Source organism: Pleurodeles waltl, chromosome 8 (genome assembly GCF_031143425.1).
Source record: "Pleurodeles waltl isolate 20211129_DDA chromosome 8, aPleWal1.hap1.20221129, whole genome shotgun sequence".
In the NCBI taxonomy this organism is placed as follows: domain Eukaryota; kingdom Metazoa; phylum Chordata; class Amphibia; order Caudata; family Salamandridae; genus Pleurodeles; species Pleurodeles waltl.
The window spans coordinates 388,504,262-388,526,278 of NC_090447.1; positions in this window are offsets into that span (position 1 = coordinate 388,504,262).

Sequence of the window (22,017 nt, forward strand, 5' to 3'; positions counted from 1 at the left end):
GTGCCAAGAAAAACGACGTAAAGAAATCTCTTAGATTTCCATATGACATTTTTTTCAGACCGCCCTAATGTGGGAATGCCCTTCACATACATCATGCCTGCGTTATGCATGCATTGCACCACTTTGAAAATATGGTGCGGTGTTTTGGCCATCTAACGCCACATTAGCGTAAAAAAAATGATGGTAATGTGTTGTTAGGACGGTGCTAGGGGCTCTTAAATCAACCCCTTAATTTCTAACAATAGGATTGTCTAATTCTATTACATCATTGGTGATGTCATCAATTATGTCATTTAGCATGTGTCTTGAGTGAAGTAATATTTGAGGTCATAAGCAATGCATTGCAGTAATGCAAGCTGTAGTTAGCTCAGTGAACAGTCTTTGTTTACCTTATTTTAGCACCTAATTTTAACATCAATGTTGCTTTGTTTTTTCAGTGAATTTACATACATATTTTTAAGGCAGGCACAAATAAAAAAGTAACTCCATAGTTACCTATATATACTTAGTATCATGATATTTAGGTCGTCAATATTATTTTGGCTATGATATATTGAGAAAAGTACTTAAAACTTGAATTCTGGTCAGATATTAGTCAGTATGCACCCTTTTCTGACCCCTGGTATTATTTGAATTGGATGAGTCATATTGTCCAACTTGGAGCATATAGTGCCTCAACCAGATGTAATATGACTTTGTGCTGGCGTTAGTGCAATGCAGAGTTGAGTGAAGCAGCACAGACCATTCATCATCAAGCACAAAATATGTTTTTCCACATAAAGGTGCACTCTTCAAAGTGCAAAAATTATTTGTGCTGTTTGCATCAAGGAGGCATTACTGGGGCAGATCAGCGCAAGCACTCACATGTTGTAGCGCAAAACCCAATCTACTAAGATAGCCAGACCAGGTTTCCTGTTAAAAATGAATGCCTACTTGTAGCAGGTGCAACCAAGGACAATCTGCTTATTCAAAAAAAAAAACTGAAGCAGTGCATCCTAACGAGTTTTTACAAATGTATACTGGAAATGTTTGTCTCCAAAACAAATTTTATGCTAGGCAATGCACATTCAACAGGGTTAGAAAAACTGTATTGAACAGGGTAGCCTAGTTTGAATTCCAGTGCAAGGAATGACACTAGAAGCAGGCCACTCCTTGTAGATATTTATACTATTCTTGCGCCGAATTTGCATTATTTTTTTTATGCAAATTTAGCGCAAACTTAACTCCATATTTATATTTTGACGATAGACCCGTCTAGCATCACAATATTGGAGTTAAAATCATTTTTGGGATACGTTAAACCACCTTATCAATGAGATGCAAAGTAGGCGTTCCCATCCAAAAAATGAGTCAAAGCCAATAGAGCCTTATTTATCCTCCCGTGCAAAAAAGGTGCACAGGGGGAGGCAGGCTTAAATAATGGCGCTAAGCCTGCTTAGCACCATTATTTAACGCCTGGGTCAGGGCAGATGTTAGGGGACCAGTGGACACATTTCCATGGTCAAACCCATGGAAAGAGCCCACAGCTGCCCACTCCAAGCCCCAGGAACACCCCCACCCACACCAGAGGGACACCAGATGATGGAGGAACCCCATCCCAGGTAAGTAGGGTAAGTATTTAAAAACATTTTTTAAAGTGTCATTGGGGGCACTGAAATGGGTACCCCTACATGGCACTGGGTGCAATGGCCATGCCCAGGGGGCCCTTGTCCCCTATGCTGGTCACTGGGGTGGTGGGCATGACTCCTGTCTTTTGTCAGACAGGAGTCATGTGGCATAGGTGGTTTTGCATCAGGAACTGACGCTAGGCTAATTAAAGGCATTTTTTTGCCTCTAACCAGCCTAGCAATTTTTTTTTATGCCAAACCCCCTTCCCCAATACCGCCACCTCCACCCAGCTAAGACTATTTTCCCAGATGCCTGCCCACCCTTTGCGCTGCCTTGCGGGATTCCATAAATTTGGTGCCCGGCTGGCGCTCTGGAATGACGCGAGACGGCACTATACTTTTTGACACAAAACTGCATTTGCACAGTTTTGCATCAAAAAGTATAAATATGGGCCATGGTGTGGCACTATATTTTATCCCTTGCACAACACAGCACAGCACAGCAAATTTGGATGCTGCGCTATGTGAAAAAGGAGGAAATCAGGGCCTGTCTGTGTGTAGGAGGCTGGCCTGGCTTATAGTGGGTACCTTGTGGTACTTACACCTTGTGCCAGGTCCAATTATCCCTTATTAGTAGAATAGAGGTGTTTCTAGCAGCTTAGGCTGATAGAAGGTAGCTATGGCAAAGCAGCTTAGGCTGAACTAGGAGACAAAGCTCCTACTTTACAACTTATATCATATGGCACAATATCATAAGAAAACACAATACTCAGAGTTCCTAAAACTAAAGGTACTTTATTTTAGTGACAATATGCCAAAAGTATCTCAGAGGATACCCTCACTTAGGAGGTAAGTCATATACACAAATTATATGTACACAAACCCAAAACAGGTAAGTAACAGTAAGAAAAGTAGTGCAAACAATGTAGAATCACAATAGGATGCAATAAGTAGACATAGGCCTAGGGGCAACACAAACCATATACTCCAAAAGTGGAATGCGAATCACGAATGGACCCCAGCCTATGGGAGCTTGTAGAGGGTCACTGGGACTGTGTGAAAACAGTAAGGGTGTCCAAAATACCCCACCCCAAGACCCTGAAAAGTAGGAGTAAAGTTACCCTACTACCCCAGAAAGACACAATAGTCTTGATGGGTGATTCTGCAAGAACCACAAGCACCAGCAAAACACTGAAGACGGATTCCTGGACCTGAGGACCTGTAAAGGAAGGGGACCAAGTCCAAGAGTCACGAAAGTGTCCAGGGGGGCAGGAGCCCACAAAACCCCGGATGAAGGTGCAAAAGGGCTGGCTCTGGGTGGAAGAAGCCAAAGATTCTGCAACAATGAAAAGGGCTGGGAACTTCTCCTTTGGATGGAAGATGTCCCACGGTGTGCTGGAGATCGCAGAAGTGTTTCCAGGCAGAAATACCACAAACAAGCCGTGCTAGCTTCAAGAGTAGCAGTTGAGGATTTTGGGTGCTGCTGGGGACCGGGAAGGACCAGGATGTTTCCCCTTGAATGAGGAAACAGAGGGGGCACTCAGCAACTCAGAGAGCCCCCACAGAAGCAGGCAGAACCCGCAGAAGTACAGGAGCAGGCACTTAGAAGATTTGAGGACAGCAGTCAACTCAGAGTCACAAAGGAGGGTCCCACGACGTCGGAGTCCAACTCAGCGAGTTGGGCAATGCAAGACAGAGTGCTGGCAACCCAGGCTAGGCTGTGCACAAAGGAATCCTTGGAGAAGTGCACAGAAGCTAGAGCAGCTGCAAATCACGCAGTTCACAGTTTTGCTGTCTGGCGTGGGGAGGCAAGGACTTACCTCCACCAACTTTGGACAGAAGGGCCACTGGACTGTGGGAGACACTTGGACCCAGCTCCTGTGTTCCAGGGACTACGCTCATCAGGATGAGAGGGGACCCAGAGGACCGGTGATGCAGATGTTTGGTGCCTGCGTTGGCAGGGGGAAGATTTCGTCGACCTACGGGAGATTTCTTCTTGGCTTCCAGTGCAGGGTGAAGGCAGACAACCCTTAGAGCATGCACCACCAGGAAACAGTCGAGAAAGCCGGCAGGATGATGCGCTACAATGTTCCTGGTAGTCGTCTTGCTACTTTGTTGCGGTTTTGCAGGTGTCTTGGAGCAGTCAGCGGTCGATCCTTGTCAGAAATCAAAGAGGGAAGTGCAGAGGAACTCTGGTGAGCTCTTGCATTCGTTATCTGAGGAATAGCCCAGAGGAGAGACCCTAAATAGCCAGAAAAGGAGGTTTGGCTACTAAGAAAGGAGGCTTGGCTACTGAAAGAGGTAAGCACCTATCAGGAGGGGTCTCTGACGTCACCTGCTGGCACTGGCCACTCAGAGCAGTCCATTGTGCCCCAACACCTCTGAATCCAAGATGGCAGAGGTCTGGGACACACTGGAGGAGCTCTGGGCACCTCCCCTGGGATGTACTGGTCAGGGGAGTGGTCACTCCCCTTTCCTTTGTCCAGTTTCGTGCCAGAGCAGGGCTGGGGGATCCCTGAACCGGTGTAGACTGACTTATGCAGAGATGGGCACCATTTGTGCCCATCAAAGCATTTCCAGAGGCTGGGGAAGGCTACTCCTCCCCAGCCCTTCACACCTATTTCCAAAGGGAGAGGGTGTAACACCCTCTCTCAGAGGAATTCCTTTGTTCTGCCTTCCTGGGACCAGACCCCAAGGGGGAAGAAACCTGTCTGAGGGGTTGGCAGCAGCAGCAGCTGCAGTGGAAACCCCGGAAAGGCAGTTTGGCAGTACCCGGGTTCTGTGCTAGAGACCCAGGGGATCATGGAATTGTCCGGTGACAATTCCATGATCTTAGACATGTTACATGGCCATGTTCAGAGTTACCATTGTGACGCTACACATAGGTAGTGACCTATGTGTAGTGCACGCATGTAATGGTGTCCCCGCACTCACAAAGTTCGGGGACTTTGCCCTGAACAATGTGGGGGCACCTTGGCTAGTGCCAGAGTACCCACACACTAAGTAACTTGGCACCTAACCTGCACCAAGTGAGGGTTAGACATATAGGTGACTTATAAGTTACTTATGTGCAGTGAAAAATGGCTGTGAAATAACGTGGACGTTATTTCACTCAGGCTGCAGTGACAGTCCTGTGTAAGAATTGTCTGAGCTCCATATGGGTGGCAAAAGAAATGCTGCAGCCCATAGGGATCTCCTGGAACCCCAATACCCTGGGTACCTAGGTACCATATACAAGGGAATTATATGGGTGTTCCAGTGTGCCAATGAGAATTGGTAAAATTAGTCACTAGCCTACAGTGACAATTTTAGAAAGCAGAGAGAGCATAAACACTGAGGTTCTGGTTAGAAGAGTCTCAGTGATACAGTTAGGCACCACACAGGGAACACATACAGGGCATACATTATGAGCACTGGGGTCCTGCCTAGCAGGATCCCAGTGACACATGGGCAAAAACAAACATGCATACAGTGAAAATGGGGGTAACATGCCAGGCAAGATGGTACTTTCCTACACTGTGTTGACTAAGAGTAATGTAATCAAGTGAAATATTTCATGTGGCATTCCGTCCTTGCCCATTGCTATAGGTTTGGTCAACTTGCAGATTCCAATGCTGTTAAGTCAATAAGTGTCAGATTTTTTTCACCTACGCTCTAAATTTAGCATTGTCTACTAATAATCTGAAGCACTGACGAAGCGTGCAGAATCATTGATGAATGCCAGTTTAGCAATCCGATATTGTACTTTCTGCCTTCGGCCTACCGGTATCTGAGTCAGGAGTAGCACGTCAGTTTTGTTACGGCTTCACAATGCAGGGATAGTTTGTTAACTGTTAAGTCCTCTTACGATGTTTGTCGAGAGTTAAGACAGAATCAGTTTCCCACGAACTAGACGTAGATGTCAGAATCACAGCTAATGTTCTGGTTAACCTCAGGGTGTGTTCAGAATTCTATCTCCCTCATTTCATGTACACTGATTATTGCAGAACAAAGCACCTGTTTTATTCTCATGCACCTTGAAATAAACTTAACCTATGATCTGCACTGACACTCGAATGTGCAACCAGCTTCTTACCGATCCCAAATTCCTGACAGTCACTCCTTCGTGCATGCCGTTCACTGCAACACAATCGGAGCACATTGCTGACTGTCATCTGAACAGAGAGTAAAACCACAGTGCAAACCTTCACTCTCACGCTGCCTGACTATAAACACTTGCCTCTCAATCATGCAAGAACTAACTACCTAGTGCCATCTACTCTATACCATGTTCCTCACATACTTTGGCCCATATTTTTAGTTTTTGCCTCAAAACTGCGCTAAAACAGTTTTGAAGCAAAAAGATAAGCGCGGGCTTGCGCCATTCCAAAGCACCAGCTGGGTGCCATATTTAAGTAATGGCACAAGCTGGTGCTAAGCATGGGATAATGTAAAAAAAAAGACGTTAGCTGGGTGGGAGGGGGTAGAGGAGATGGAGTTTGAGTGTCAACCAATGAAGCTAGGCTTTTTGAGGCAACAAAAATGCCTCTAACCAACCTAGCATCATTTTCTGACGCTCAACCATCCATATCACATGACTCCTGTCTTATAAAAGACAGGAGTCATGCCCACCACCCCAATGGCCAGCACAGGGGACCAGTGTCCCCTGGGCATGGCATTGCACCCAGTGCCATATAGGGGGCCCCATTTTAGTGCCACCAATGGCACTTAAAATATTTTTTTGAATACTTACCTATACTTACCTGGGATGGGGTCTCCCATCCTCTGGAGTGGGTTGGGGTGTTCCTGGGGGTTGGGGTTTGGGCACCTGTGGGCCCTAATCCATGGTGTTTGACCATAGAAATGGGTCCATAGGTCCCTTAACACCTGCTCTGACCCAGGCATTAATTAATGGCTCTAAGTGTTCTTAGTACCATTATTTAGGCCCCCCTCCCACCCATGCACCTTTTTTGCACAGTAGGATAAATAAGCTGCTAGGGGCTAAGAGTAATTTTTTGGATGGGAACGCCAACCTTGAATCTCATTGAAGCAAGGTGGTTCCACACATGCAAAAAATGTCTTTAACGCCAATATTTTGTTTAGGCTGAATTTGCGTTAAAAAAATCACACAAATTCAGCGCAGACAGAGTATAAATATGCCCCTTAGACTCCTGCTCGAAACTTGATTTATGACTGGAGTATTAGCGAGGAGGATGGCTCAGTGAGCCAATCCCTTGCAGCTTAAATATGGGCCCACCAGCAGGTTAAATGTGCCCACAAATTAGGTTAACCTTGCATTCTTTTGTGTTCAGTACCTTTAATACTGTTAAACTATGTAATCGTAATAGCAGTGCTTAAAAAGGGAAGAAGAGTGGTATCATCTGCTACATACAAATCGATGTGTTATTATTATTAGCTCTCCAGTAATCACCCAAGCTATCCCCCATACTCTACATGTACACCACACAAATCTACACACTTCTCACCTGCTTAATTTTTAGGGTGAGGTAAGGACATTTTTGGCCCACACTAATGGCACTGACAAAAGATAATAGTATTTGCAAGTGTCAACTGCAGGACAGCAATCTGTGTAATTCTGCGAAACGTACTGACATTGTACGCTCTAGTTTCTTCTAGAATCTAGACTACTTACTTCTGTTTCCTTTTAGATTGCAGTCTACTGCACCCTGCCTCCATCGATTCTTTCCACGCTTCTTCGCTCACTTTGCTATTCTGTTTTCCCTCCCTCACAACTGTTTTCTGTTGGTGTGATTGGAATTCAGTGATGTCATTAAACGTCCTGTAAATGAAATTCAGTTACAAGGTAACACCTGTTAATTGAATATAACAAATAAGAAGAGAAGGTGGCGAGCGCCAGTTCATGGCACTCCCACACGTTGCATTTTATGTGTGACAATGCTCATCTGCAAACACAGCTTTCTCACCTTAACAACAAGCCCCACTTTCAGCATAACGAGAAATTCTGTTAAAACTTTCCATTGGTAAATCTTGAAACCAATTCCTTGCATATATAAAGGCTACTACTTCCTGCGAGCTGGATTTCCAAATTACTTGTACATAGTAGTCACTAGAGCAGATTTAGGCCCCTTCACCGGACATTTCATCGGACATCAAGGGGCATATTTAATAAACGCTCAGCAACGCAAGGCACAAGCAAAGTTGGTGCGCAGCATGGTGTGAATGGGAAAAAGCTGAAGAGCAGGATTCTTTAGTAGAAATACCACACTTCAGCTCTCTGCCTGCACTGGCACACTTCAGGCTGGCTATCACCAACACAAGGCAAGGGTGTATGAGGTACGGCCAGAACTGGTTTTGTGCACAAAGGGATACCGTACCCACACAGAAAGAGGAAGTTATTAAACGTATTTCTCCTGATGCTATGGTCGGGGTCGCACACCATTTAGGAGCAATCCTAGGATTACTGATTTTATCAAATCTGGGAGTGTGTCATATTCCATGGGTGGATACAGAGGAATGCCCATTCTCCACCCATGGAACCCCCACCATTATGAAATGTAAAGCAGCTCAGCATAAGCAAGCCGCTGCATTGTGTTACATTTCTTTACAAACTCAAGCAAGGTGGAGCCAATTGGCACTTGTGTGGCTTTGCAAATCTTACTGAAGCCTTGCAAAGGCTTAGTAAAGCTGGGCTAAAGAGCATAAAATGGGCACTGGGAGCTCTGAGCTAAGACACAGTCTCTGTCACTGTGTTGAGCAGGCTTGTTTTTTAAACAGCTGAAGAACAGGGGCAGCACTATTTTACCACCTTTCAGGGGTTAAGGGTTGTGGGTCAAAATAACTTTATACTTTGGCTGGATATATAGCAGCATTTATTACCATATCTAAAGCAAACAAGAAGTAACTGAGCACAATAGCAAACACAAAGCAATATTGCAATGCAAAACATGACATGGCGCATAATAACAAACTTCAAAACAGAATTCAACACTATACACACAGTATAACACAACATAATTAAGTTGAGCACACAAAAAATTACAGAATACATCACCCCCTCAATAAAATGCCACACAACAAATGTGCAAAAGCGTTCTTGTCCTATATTATTGCCTGCTCAATCCTGTTGTTATAATACAGAGACAAAAAATGTAGGTAGCAACCACTGCCTTAACTTACCACCAAGAACATGAAATAGCACCCGTCAAAAATAGTTTGTTATCTGGCACTTTAGCTCAACTGATCTTTCATTCTTCTACTCACCCTTTATGTAATAACAATAAATCAGAGAAACCCGCGCTGATCTCAAAGAATCATGTCGGCCCTCCACAGCCCCTGATTCCCACACTCTGAGCACACTGACTACCACTGCACGTTAACAGGAATGCTTGTTTGTTTCCCCTGAACGGTATGTGGCTGCTGGTACCCGTGCCAGATTTTGATTCTCGAGAACTTATAGTGCAATCATTCTTCATAATAATGTGAGACATTTACCACAGAAGTGAAAATGCCAGAACACAAAGGCCTGCAGCTGTGGTAGCTGAACAGTTGTGTAATGATTTATTGCTAGATTAGCTGTGAGATGCTTATTACAAGTTTATTGTATGTCACTGCCAGGAATACTGCCAGTTTCTTGACGTATCTGTTCCATCTGTGTAGCTAAAGCTTAACGAGCTAAAGGAATATCAGCATATGAACTGGACCTTTTCAGGACAATTTATAACCCGTTACAATGTATACATGAAGCACATCTGTACATGACGCAAATATGTCAGCAGGAGCGAATCTGACTGCAGGAATGAAGGAGTCCTGCCCTGCATATTTATTAGTATGTCCACTTAGCCACTCAAACATCATTATTGGCAATTGCCCAGTAAATGGCTGAGGAAAATACCTACTGCTTATTTTAATTAGCTGGAATTATGCGGTTCATTGGAGCATGACAGTCCACATCATGAGAGAAGAAGCCTGTGTTTTTCTAAGGGCATGGATGAAATAAATTGTTGCAGAGTGAGCGTTTTACAGAGACAGCTAAAACCCTTGATGTTATCCTTCATTCACACTTAACGACTAATGACTTCATAGTAATACATAAATACAAACATGTAAAGTTAAGAGTAAAGAAAATATTAGTGAAGTGGCTGATCTGGAAATGTATTTGTATGGAAACATATTTGCTGTCTAAATAAGTGTGCGTCATGGTGGTACAGTAGGTGAAATGAAAGCTAATGTATAAGCTGATGACTTGATACAAACCACTGCCCATTGACTTGAAAAGTTGCAAAAAGAAATAACAATATGCGTAAAATCAAACTTTATTGAACATTAGGAATTCAAAAAAATATGTTCTTCATAGTTAGGATACTACTTCCTTAGTGCGCCCAAGCAAGGACACAGCTACTACAATTCTCTTTCACATTTGTCCATCCAGGGCCTGATGCACCAGGAACTTTGAGAGTTCACAAAAATAGCAAAATATAATAATTCAAAAACCACTCTAGTTGCGACCTCTTAAGTTGCACATTAACAAATCGCTAGCATTCACTATTCATCCTTAATAGACAAAATCCAGTTTAATACATTCAGGCGAGTGTTTAATCTATCTCGACGTACATCTCCAGCCCACTTTCCTTTAATGATGCAAAACCTGGCTAGAAGAGCTGAAAGCATTAAGACTTGGTACAAGATCAGTCGTGCCCAAGACATCCTGAATGGTGCCTCCAGGACAGCCCTCCAAAATGACTGGCAAACAGTGTGCAATAATTACTTGTACACTTCCATGAATCAACTGAGTCTGAAAGAATTATGGCAGGCTGGTGTGACATACGAATAATTTAAAAAGAGAACCAATAGGGCTACAAAATTATTGTCTTTTGTTTGAAGATAACATTAAACTTAGCGCGCGCTGGCATGATTGGTTGGTTTTAAAGCATTACACCACATTGGCTCCAGCTGCCTACCCTTCATTTGCGTACTCAGTGCACATGAAACATAGTTGATGGCTCTGCGTCTGGGCAGTACACCGACCTTGGCGAGTATACCAGCATGGAAGCACCCGGGCTCAACGGAGTGCAGTCACTGCAGCGAACAGGAGGAAGATCTTACTCATATTGTTTGCATTTACCCTCAGTTGCGGAACCTCAGGCAGCAATTCCTGACTAGAAGCTTCAATGACAGAACCATTCAGTCATGCAGAGAAGCCCTAGTAAAGTGTTTTACCACAGGTGACCTGCAGTTAAATTGTAAATTTCTCCAATAGTTGGCGTTAGCTCTGATCGTCTGGTGGTCCCCAGACTTCAACTTCGGCTGCAAGTCCTGGAGACAAGCCTCAATGACAGAGCCACATGGTTATTCTGGGAAGTCCTAGCAGGGTGTTCAACTCAGGCGACCCTCGGATAAATTATAAGTCCCTTTACTTCTGGCAGTAGCTCTGCCTACAACGTCCGGTGGTGAGCAGGTGGTGCAAATTTCCTGATAATGTTTGGTTCATGTATCATTAACATTACATATTTTTAACCCATTTCATAGGTTATGCATATTCCTAATTGTAAGGTAGGACTGAGTCATGATGTTAATCACCTTAATTATTGTTGAACAGCTGGTGAATGATTTGTTGCCGCCTATTTTGAGTGGCAATTTATGTCTGATAGATTTGTGCTGCTAAAACTGAACACCAAACAGCAGCAGCTTAAAGGCTAAAGGTCAGACAATCACAACAAAGCACTTCAGCATCCTCTTGCACAGGTTCGACAATGATTGTGCATCCTTCATTTAGAATTATTTTATATGGGTAATTATTACAAGAATATTTTATTATTTTGTTTTACAACTGTAATGATTTTAATTAATCAGACCAGAGACAATGGCCCGTAATGAGCAGGTTGTGCACATTTTCTAAAAATGTTTGGTTATGGAATCTTACCATTACTTAGGCTAACCCATTTTAAAGGCCATTATAATTCTTAGTTAGAAGGCAGTGATTGAGTCATAACGTTAATCACTTTGATTACTCTTGAATAGATGTGTGTCTGCTTTACCTTGAGTGGTAATTTATGCCTGAGAGAATTGTGCTGTACAATTTAAGCTATAGCTCATAGGGCAGCATTATACAGCCGGGAGGCTAAAGGTTAGACAATCACTTTTAAACAATTTAACATCCTTTTGCACAGGTTTTGAGAATGATTTCATCATGCTTAAATTTGAATAATTATAAATGTGTAGCTGTTTATGAGATCATTTTATTAACTTGTTTTTATGATTGTAATGATTTTATTTAATCAGACAATAAACCTAACATGACCTTGAACTCGCTAGCATTCACTATTCAGCTTAGCGAATCTGTATTTTGAAATAAACAACACATCCCTATTTTAGCAAATTCACAAGCATGTCTTGTGTTTTTGGCTATGCTGTGCTGTTAGTGTAAGGTGACTGTGGAATTTGGAGACACTTGACTGCGCTTCATGCTTTCAGCCAAGGTGGGAACATGAAATTCCCCAGCTATTCACTGCAGCTGTGAAAACCGTGCCATAACAATTTTTTAGGTCATGTGGAAATCATTCAAGAGAATAAAGATCCTGGCGTATGGGAGCACGGACATATATGGTACTGCATAACTGAATGCATAACCTCCCTCCTACCACAGACAAACATGGCAGAACAGTTCTCATCAGGAACTGCAACAGAATACTTAAGTAACTGAAGCCAAACCTAATTTGCATTTCTACATGCACCTATTGTTGTGTGTGTTCCCATGAAATATACAAATTTGTCATCTCATAGAAATAGTTTGAAAGATAGATAACAAAATAAAACTGCTTTCATATTGCTTCATATAGATAACACTGAGGGGCATATTTTCAAGAAACTGGCACATCAGTGCTGATGTACCAGTTATCTTGTGTTGCTCCTGCCCCCACCTAACAACACCATGTGCAAACCGAATTTACAATACGGTGTACATGGTGCACGCTAGGTCAATAGCGTCAAGATTTTGGATGCTATTGCGGTGCTTTGCTGCACTAGTGTCAAGATTTTTGACGCTAGTGTATCAAACTGCAAGAAGGCCCATTGATTACAATGGGTGCGTCATTTTCACATCTGCTTTGAGCAGGCGTTAAAAATGATGCCAAAAATGACGCAGTGAAATCTTGTAGATTGTAGACCATTTTTGTTGGCCTCCTAATGCCGGAACGCCCCCTTGTATACATTATGCCTGACGCAGGCATAATGTGCCGCAAAGGGTCACAAAGTGGTGCAATGCATGCATTGCTCAACTTTGTAAATATGGTGCAGCAAAAAAGGCCTCCTTGAGCTAATTTAGTGTAAAAAAAATTAGGAGGGTCTAGGGCCTTGTAGATCTTCCCCTAAATTTGTAATTATATTGTAATTTACATGATGTAATTTACATAGTACTTAATATTTTCAATATACAAATGCTCCTTTTTCTATATTGAAGAGAAAAGCTTGAATTTTTTAATTTTATTATTTAAGTGATTGTCTATTTTTGCAACTGTGAAAAAAAATCTGTTTTTCAGCCAGACCTGAACTAACTGAATTAGTAGAAGAGTTATATTATGTTACAGAAAAATACATGAAAAAACACAACTGCAAAACACCGTGGTTGAGCGTTTTTTGATAAAATATTGAACAAATATTTTCGAATAAACATGCAAAAAACAATCAAACACACTTTCAGCTGAGCTTCCACAGTGTATCTCACCAACTGCTTTTATGGGCAGTATCTCCTCTGTTGGGGTAGGAAATGCTCTGCATGTTTACTACATAGAAGTTACCATGAGCAGAATTAAGCTAGATGATGATACATATATATTTTATGTATTGACTCGAATAAGTGGCCAAGAAGTTAGGGAACAAATTAATTTTTGTTGCATGTTTCCTGCCGTTTCTAAGAATTAAGTAATAGCATTTGTTTTAATGGATATTAAATCAGTTTCACTTTAAAAATACTTTATTTCGGCATCCAGTGCCATCAAAGTTTCGCAGCAAATCAATAAATAATGAGCTTTATAAAGAATATTACGGTAAAAGCGCGACAGGTGTAACAATACAATTCAGCATACAATTCTCATACATCAAAATAAAGACGAGAAAGTGCACGTGCAACCACAGGAGGGAGCTGGGAGGCTAGAAGGCCTTGACCAGCTTCCTATAGAATGTTTTTAATTCACCAAAGGCTAGAAAGGTATGTGTGAAATGGATACACACATTTGAATGAATCTTTGCTTTTAGAGTTGTGAAGGTTTCTTTCAGATATATGATTTAGTTCACTGTGGTTTTATAATACACTACAGCAGTGGTTCCCTATCTGTGTGCTGCGGCACCCAGGTGAGCCATCATAACTAGCCAGGGGTGCCGTGCACCAAGCACACAGTTTTGGACCCAGTGCAGGAATAGCTATAAATGTCTGCTGTCACTACTTGCCATACCCTCTTGCTAACTGCCAAGTTAATGGATGACACTGAAACATAAAACAATCGCTCAACTCCGAGTTATGTAACAGGTCCCCACCCAGAGCTAAAGAGTTCAGAATTGCTGCTCGAGTGAATTTCAGAAATTCCTTCATGCAATTAAAAAAAACATTTTGTGCAATATAATTAAAATATGCATGCCAATTCTTAAAACCTGGACCTAGGTTAAGAGGCAAGGAGGACTGCGTTATAAAGGTCATTAAGGGTGAATAACATTAATTTAATACACAAGCTCCAAAAATAAAATAAACAGTAAAGAAATATGCAGTATAGCGCTGTAAAGGGCATTTATCCTGCTCAGGAAATAACGCCTACTCAGGCCTTCACAAAAGACCTGCTGTCACAGACAACTAATTCTGTCCTTTGAACAATAGAACACAAACACTTCACTCGGAATAAGCCACCCTAAGACAAACACTTTTGAAAAATGTGTGCAGTACAATTGCATTGTCTGTACATCGGTACCTTTATTGTCTTGTGCACTTTGTTTTTCTTGTCAGCAGGGCCCCACAGATAGGCAGTTTGTTACACAGCTAACACTTGTCTATAGGACGAAGATTATAGGTTATTCAGCCTAGTGACTGCAGTCAGACCTTTGCTGGATGCCTGCTAATGCACCACAGCCCACCTTCCACTGCACTCTTCTACCATACAAGATACGTTACAGAGACAGGTATGGCTGTAAATTATTGTACAGATAGAGATTGTACCTTAGCAAGCCAGTGAAAAAGCAATAACGTGCTTATAAATGCAAGGTAATGCATGTCAACAGTGTCTGATCGCCTTAACGTGTTAATATTACCTATTTCAGCTGTGTACATGTGATATTTAACCAACTGAAGCAGGTTGCAATAGTGCTTAATTAAAGGCCATTACTTCAATGTGATCTGTGCATGAAACGGAAAGCACATCCAGCTTTACTAGCAAAGATTCTTTGTTAGAAGTAAATGAAAGTATTTGCTCTCCTACCATCTTTATTTCATTCTGTTATTCTCACTTTCAACACTTTACTAGCAACCAAGCTTCTGCTTACTCCCAATGATATTCCTTCTTACTCTTGCAGCTATTCACTGCGGTTACTCTGCTATATAGTCCTACTCTTAATTCTACTTCCTCCTTCTTACTTTTAATACTCCTATTCTTACTCCTACTGAGTCCCTCCCACCTGCAGCAGCAGTTCCTGCTCTAACCTGCATTTCAGCAGAGAGAGATGGGTGCCTCAACTGCTACAGCTTTGCATGTGGGAGAAATGCAGGGATGGGAGTGGGGTGCAGGGCTTGGATAGCCATCGTAAAAGGTCCTCAGAGGTTCCCGCTGCCCTTCTTTTCCTTTAAGGAAAACAGTGACCTGCCTGCTGCTGGAGTAAGGTTGGCTTCCTCAGCGTCAGGTTCATGTCTGAGGGGATATCATCTTCTTAGCGTCCTGGCACTGAGATAGTTTGAATAGGAAGTTTCTCCCATTCCATTTCAGTTATAGCTCAGCTATATATGGCATTAGGATGCCATCTGCAACAGACTTTTCTATTGAAGGTCCTTCTGCGAATGTAGCCAACACTGTCCTTTTCAGATTGCTGATGTTAATGCCAGATTTCCCAAGAAAATAAATGTTTAAATTGGCTACTCAGTGGTTGTGTCATATTTGTTGCTAAGGATTGTCAGAGATATGCATTCTATTTAGTTCTGTGACATGCAGAATATGATGCAAGCTGCTGCCACTGAAGAAGATGCTTTCATGGCGGGAACGTGTGGGTTAAGGCTTCAAGGCCTGAAGTAAAAGGAGAGGTGGCAAAGTGAGTATTTGGTGCTGATAAAGTGCTTGATTACAGCATCAGTTCAGTGAGAAAGTAGATCACAACTGTGATTATAATACCTTCATCGCAATTATTTTCAGAGAGAAAAATGGAAGTACCCCCCGATGTCGGGCTTACATCCTCCCACCTGCCAAAAAACGTAACGTAATGGGGAGCCACGGCCAACTGCCAATAGGTCAAGGAAGCCACTGGTCAACAAATTTTGGGAACCACTGCACTACAGAGACCAGTACCAATGGAGCTGACAGGATTATTCATTGAGTTGCCACAGTATCAGCTGATCTGTAAGTCCTGAGTTTGCAACCTACCCATCTCAAGACACCTGTCCATCTTTCTAAAGTCAGTAAATTAACTATTATTACATTGGGTAAAAAAAAAAAAAAAACTGTTGTTTACATTGCTTAGAAAATACAGAAGTTTCATTTGAAACACCATTTAAATTGGGTCTAATGCTCAAAAGATGCTGGTCGGTCACTGTGCAGTGTTTTGTCTTGTGATTAGCCTCGACATTTGTAGTGGGAGGGATGGTGAAATCCCTTGCAGTGCAGCTGTAATGTTTTCAGGAGTAACAAACCACTGACATCATTAATATTAATTGGATGGAAATTTTCCAAAGCAACTCCTTAGATGGTGGTCTGTTGAATCATGCAGGCCTCTACCCAAGCATTTTCACCTAGTAACAGTGAGTCTCCTTTTGGTAACTTGAAAATGTTGTACATTTTAACAGTGTTAGACCTGACAGCCTTTGGTGTGGTCTTCTCCCAAATCATTTGCCTTATCCCACCTGCTTGCTGAAATTCGTTTTAGCTGGCTTTATGACCATGCACACTTCAGTACTGCTACCAGTGATAAAGAGCTTGCACTCACTCCTTTAAACCTGGTAAAATTGCCTTAAGCCCAATAGGCACGTTTGATTTACTTATAAGTCTAAAGTAAAATGGCACTACATGAATCAATGGTCTGTAAATTAAATGTTATTAGTGGGCCTGAAATATTGTTTGTGCCACATCCTTAAGTAACCTTGTTAAACATGCCTCAGGCTGCAATAGCAGCCTGTGTTCAGTTTTGAGCTGCCAACATGACCAGGCATAATAAACCTTTTGCCAGGCCTCACACTCCCTTTTAATATAAAGGTCACCCCTAAGGTAGACCAAAAACAGCCCATGAGCTTTTCAATGTTTACATATGCTGGTAATGAAAAATTCCGAAATTTATTTTTCCATAACTATGCCTCTCCCATAGGCACTTTATTATTTTTTATACATGCTAACCTTTGATTGGAAACAGGTAGAAATATCATGTGTGGTCTCAAATTAATTGCAATATAAAATCCCCTTTAATAGTAAAGTCAGATTTTAAGTCAGAATTTTGACACTACCACTGTTAGAAAGGTGGATTTCCTTATCCTAACCATTTTGTGCCTGTAGCCTGTGTTCTGGGTCACATGACCATGAAACGTTGTTGGTTGACCTTTGTGTATGCCTCACAGACAAAGAGGGACTAGATTTTTGCAGGTTGGGACATCTTGCTAGGATGAGAGAGGCTATTGTCTTCTTTGCCACACGTACATTTCAAGGGTCTGCCGCCAGCACACTCACAGAAAAACTTGAAACCAACCTTTTGTCAACCTAGACTACTTGGAGCTGGACATGGGAAAGAAGGAGCCTTCAGAACCAAATATGGAGCTAGAATAGAAACCCTCCCAAACAAAATCAAAGGCTGGGACCAGGTATACATATTGCACTCTCAGACCAAATGTTCAGTACTCTCTGCTCATAAGAACCCCAGAAGGACTGACTTGTACTTCACAGGACTGCCCAGCCGCTAATAGAGAACTACTCTACTGCTTCAAGCTTGACTTTAGAGGACTACCCTTTTGCTTAAAGCTTGCTTTGCTGCTAGATCCCAGGACTACAAGGGCTAGTTGGCCGACCTCCTGTGTGAGCTACAGGGGCATAGCAAGCGCCACAATCCCTGCACACTGCACCTGACCTCTGTCCGGAGTGAGTCCTGACCCCCCACAAATGGTACTCAATCAGTCATTGACCTTTGGAAGTGGTGCTATAAGTGTTTCTCCATCCAAAACCTGAAACTTGGGATTTAGAAGAAATTGACTAAGAACTGACAATAGACAGGAACCTACCAGCTCGCCAATCATCCCAAGAGGCCTCACTGGTCAGCCTGACTCTTCTGTTCTTCTCCACAACAGTAAATCCTGTTCAGCAGGACCTCAGAGCAATGGTATCCGGCCTCCTGGAGCCCTTGTTAGCTACAGCCTGCACCTTTTTCCCACTGGAAACTTTTGACTCGCAAAAGAGTGACAAAGTTCAAACATATAAACCTTCATTGATATTCTGTCAAGCAGCTCCTCAACGATTACAGATCCTCCTTGGACACAGCTAGCTGCCTTGTCACATTGGTTTGAGGCCTATGAGGTAGCCTTAGAGATGCATAGGATTCCTGAGGAGGATTAAAAAGCATGTGTCTGGAGGTACATTCTCAGTGAAGGGAGGATGCATTGTTGGCTCTAGGAAAGAGGGACAGGATGAGGTATACACTCATGAGAGACACACATCAGAAAATATGGTCCCACACCTGACGTATAGGCAGAAATTTAGGGACAGCTAGAAGTTGTCCCAAAATTCCAGTGTTAATTTTGTGAGTCACTTTTGCAGGGCACTGGATGACTGGGTGAAGGGGCTGTACAATTTGATTGCCAGTGAACACTTGCTTTGCTGTTATTTTACAGAGTAGATACTAAGCTCACTGACTTCAGGAAGCTTTCTAAGGAGGTGAAATATGGGCTCAGCACCAGGGTCCACAAGAAGGTATCCTGAGGGGGAGCCTAAAAAGGATGTCCAGGATCCACAACAAAGGAAAGAGGAGAGTTGGCAAAAACAGATTTATGAAGTTCCCTAAAGACTCCCCAAATAGTTCATACTGAAATAATTCTCAGGGTAATCCAAAGCTGACCACAAGAAGAATGGGTTTAATGACAAGAAATCAAAGGATGTTCATCCCCAAGTGTTATGAGTGCTATAGTTATGGTCACATGAAGGGGTTGGCCAGTGCAGTGCTTGAGAGGAGACTGCCCCAGTTAGCATGGGGGTAGAGCAGAGATTAGTCTATTGTCCCTGGGTGAAAATGAGATGATCCGCAAAGCCTTCAAATACTTCGAAGTACAGACAGTGAGTTACCATCAATGGGCAATGGGTTGAGGCTCTGAGGGACACTGGAGCCTGTATGACTAGTCTAAAGTGTCATCTGGTGTCCTTAGAGCAAATGACTCCCAATATATTTTGCCAGGTTGTAGTAGCAGACATCTGGGGATGCCCCTACCCTGTGATTCTAATTCCCTTTAAATGGGGAGCCACTAACATGTGGCTCTGGTTCTGTTGCATAAACTAAGACACAGGCTTCCCTCTATAAGCTTTGCTTTCACATTCAAGGGTGTGACTTAGGGCCTCATTTACAAGGAAGTGGTGCAGCCCAGTGCTAAAATTAGCAGTGCTGGGCTGCATCCCTTCAGAAAAGCAGGGATGCATCGTATTTACAAAAATATGTGGGTTAAAGTTCCTATTCGTGGTCCTATGATATCACAGGAAAACTGCTGTAGAAACTAGAATGTTGTTTTTAGTATGAGATAAATTATTTTATTAAGGTTTGTGGCTCAGATTTTAATATCAGGTTCATTTTTTAAAGATCTATTAACTATTTTTCAATAAATGTTGGCTAGGTTTAGCATTTTAACATTCCTCAGGACTAGAGTTTCTTAGCCAATGACAGGGACCCCTGGAAATGCCAATTGGGCTTTTACTTCCTATTCTGTGTCTCCCTGTTGTACCGCGAGTACACCTTAAAACCTAAAATGTGTAGTTTTAAAGAATCATTTTCATTAAACTTTACTCTCACATGTTTTTCAGAAATACTTGATACATTTCCCTGGAGTATTTCTCTATGACTATTGTCCCTCTTTTTAAGTTTTGGAGTTACTACACATATGACACACCCACAGAACACTTTCTTCATTTACAGAAAGAACAAATCTTTTATAAAATCACATTGGTGAAGCACTGAGCTGTTGTTAGGTGCTGTACTGCAGCTCTCACTTTTTATGGCAATTATTTATCATTTAAATCATTTGCAGTAACATGGCATCAGGAGAGGCGAGAGATGTTCAGGTGGATGAGGGTGTGGAAGAGATCGGGCTACAAAAGAAGCAATATTTAGTTTGGGACTTCCTCATTCCATCTGGTGAAAAAAGTTTCTGTAAAAAATTGTGACACTTAACATCTACAACAAGGGATTTTCTCATGGAATGGGAAAAAATATTCACAGGGCACCATACGTATGTGGAAACACATGCAGGCTATTAAGTCAGAGGGTGGAACATGGAGAGCAACCATCAACATCTTCTGCTTCAAGTGTGGCTCCAGGAGATGGTGTGCTAGTTGATGTTGTGGACCAAGGCCCTGAGAATATCGCAGAGTATTGAGGACGTTTTATCTACTCTGGGGCATGTAAAAAATGGTAGTAGTTTGACAGAAGTCCACCGCTACTCTCAACAAACTTGTAAAGGCACACATATGTTGCACCCTTTATTATCTCCAAATTATGATGCCCAATTTATCTCACACTTTTTTTTATTTTTATAATTATTAAAAAATATATAAAAAATTAAAAATACGTTTTTCAAAGAACCACCTATTCTAGTTCAAAAGAAGGTTTTTAAGCTGTTTGTCACAAATCTATTTTTTATTTTTAATGGTGTGGACTAGACCATGTGTGTGTGAGCATGTGTGTGTAGGTTTATCTACGAGTGGTTTTCTGTGTTTATAGGTCAGAATGAGTGTGAGTATGTGTGCATGCAGGTATTTCTTATTCTGTTACTAACTGTACATTTATATATGTCAGAGTGCATGTATGTGTGTGTGTGTGTCTGTGTTCAAAAAGTGTGAAATTCAGTGGGTGTGTGTTAATTCCAGTGCATAGGTGTTTCATCCTTATGTGAAACTGTCAGTCGCGGCTCAGGTGGGGCTACAGTGGGTGGGGAGGCACGAGACGGCCAGCCAAACACATATGCGCACTGAGGGGAGTGCACAATGCACTTCAATCAGTGCTCGTCATCCCCAATGCTTTAACCATGAAAGGATAACTTTATTATCCTTTCGTTGTTAAAGGATTTGCAGCAGTTGCTGCTGGAAGGGGTGGCAACGCTCCTCCACCATAGCGGAGGAGCAGCCCTGGAATCTGTGTGTGTTTATGTCTATGACTGCATGAGTGTGTATTTGTATGTAAGTGTGTATATTTTGATGAGTGTGAGTCTGTGTATCTGTGTGTGAGTGTGTATGTGAGTATACATGTATGAGTGAGTGTGCATGTGTGTGTACAAGTGTGTCTCTATGTATCTCTGTATCTGTGTGAGTCTGTATTTGTTGGTGTACTGTATAAGACAAAAGGTGTGTGTAGTAGGATTTCATGAGGGACTACCCCCTCCACAAAGACCTATGTACATATCAAATCTTGTGTGTAGTAGTTCAGTGAGAGACCGGCCTTTCTACAAAGCGAAGGATATGTGTTGTAGCATTTAATGATGGACTTACGTCTGTGCAAAGATTTCTTGACAGGGTGAAGGCTCTGCATAGTAAGATTTGGTGAGGTAGTTCTTCAAAAAGATCTTTTCATAGGAAGAATGCTGTGTGATGAGCTCCACCCTTTCTTCATAACAAGGCAATAAGGTAAAGCCTGTTTCTATTATCGGCTTAGTTATCACATTACATCTCACTGTCTGAATAGAGTGGTGTGTCTGTGAGAAAATTTACATGGGGAAAACACTGTGGGGCATATTTATACTCTGTCTGTGCCGAATGTGCGTCAAAAATGTTGACGCACATTCAGCGCAAACCTTGCCCCATATTTTAACTTCAACGCCCGAGCCCACGGAAGTCAAAATCCCACCATGTGCGTCATTTTCTGGATGCAGGAAACCGCCTTGCGTTAATGATATGCAAGGTAGGTGTTCCCATCCAAAAATGACACAAACACCCGTGCGTCGTATTTATGCTACCGCGCAAAAATCCCGCACGGCTGGGAGGCGGAGTCGGAAAATAATGCACAGCCCAGTTTGTGTAAAAAATTTACGCCAGGGTCA